Source organism: Cyprinodon variegatus, unplaced genomic scaffold (genome assembly GCF_000732505.1).
Source record: "Cyprinodon variegatus isolate N-32 unplaced genomic scaffold, C_variegatus-1.0 Scaffold1021, whole genome shotgun sequence".
NCBI classification, from domain to species: domain Eukaryota; kingdom Metazoa; phylum Chordata; class Actinopteri; order Cyprinodontiformes; family Cyprinodontidae; genus Cyprinodon; species Cyprinodon variegatus.
The window spans coordinates 270,516-271,564 of record NW_015151474.1 but is presented as its reverse complement, the minus strand read 5'-3'; the positions used below and the strand labels follow the sequence as shown (position 1 = coordinate 271,564).

Genomic DNA, 1,049 nt, shown 5'->3' with positions numbered 1-1,049 from the left:
GCGCGTTTTTTACGTCACCGCGCGTTCTGGCTGGAAACGCGCGGTGACGTAAAAAACGCGCGCTCGCGTACAATACAGGTTGGAACCGCGCGTTATTGTACGGACGATTATTGGCCCATTCGGCTTGCCATAGTCGCGGCTTGATATAACACAGGGTCCTTCGATACAGCCTTTAAAATGGAACAGAGTCATTGCAGAGAGGCTGCAGGGGAATGTGTTGAGTCCAGCTGGAAGCAGAGTTTATCAGGCAGCAGTTAACTCCTGCTGGACAAATAATCCCTGAGATTAAAGGAAGATTAGCTGAGATGAAGGAGGAGAAGATGGACGATCAACACAGACTGCTGGATTTCACCAGGACCCCCCAGATCATCCTACAGCGGACAGGTAGGAACCACCTGATGCTCCCTCAGCAGCTGCTAATAACGCATAGCTGGCTGTGTAGATGCCTGATAAAAACATATTCTTAATCTAAGAAATATATTTCCGTTTTCTTTTTGTTGTTAACAAGTGTAGAGAAAAATACAAAAATCTGTCTCACATGGAGTCATTTCTCCTGCTGATCCAGAAGCTATAAATCAGAACCTGCAGGATGGAGGAGAAAGTACACCCATTATGTCAATTCCTGAATGTAAATATATATCCATTAAAGAGGCCAATCATTCAGAACCAAACACATCACAGATTCTCCTCCTTCCTTCCAACTATTCTCACTTTATTATTCTAATTCTGACTAAAACTTATTTTCTTGTTATGAGCTTGCTCTCACTTTTCCTTCATTTTCTTGTTTGGACAAAAGTATCTACAAAGGTGGTTTTTTTTAGTGTTTTTTTTGTTTTGTTTTTTTAGAGACACCATAACTCTGTCCTGTATGATGAACTGTATCTGGTCACACATGTTTAAGGAAAGAAAAGTCTTTATTTTTATTTCTATAGTGTTCAGTCTGGATGTAATTTCCAGTTCTGACACCATAATGACCTGCTCATTTCCAGCAACTATCACTCCAGTGTTCTAATGATACAATGTGTTTGCTCATTGGCTCAGAAGGCTAA

General features: G+C 41.2%; 1 protein-coding gene across 1 annotated transcript in view; it reads left to right on the top strand.

Moving 5' to 3' along the window:
* The window catches only part of LOC107100865 (gastrula zinc finger protein XlCGF57.1-like), a 13,232-nt gene that overhangs the window by 9,685 nt on the left and 2,498 nt on the right, over positions 1 to 1,049 (top strand). The window lies entirely within an intron of this gene.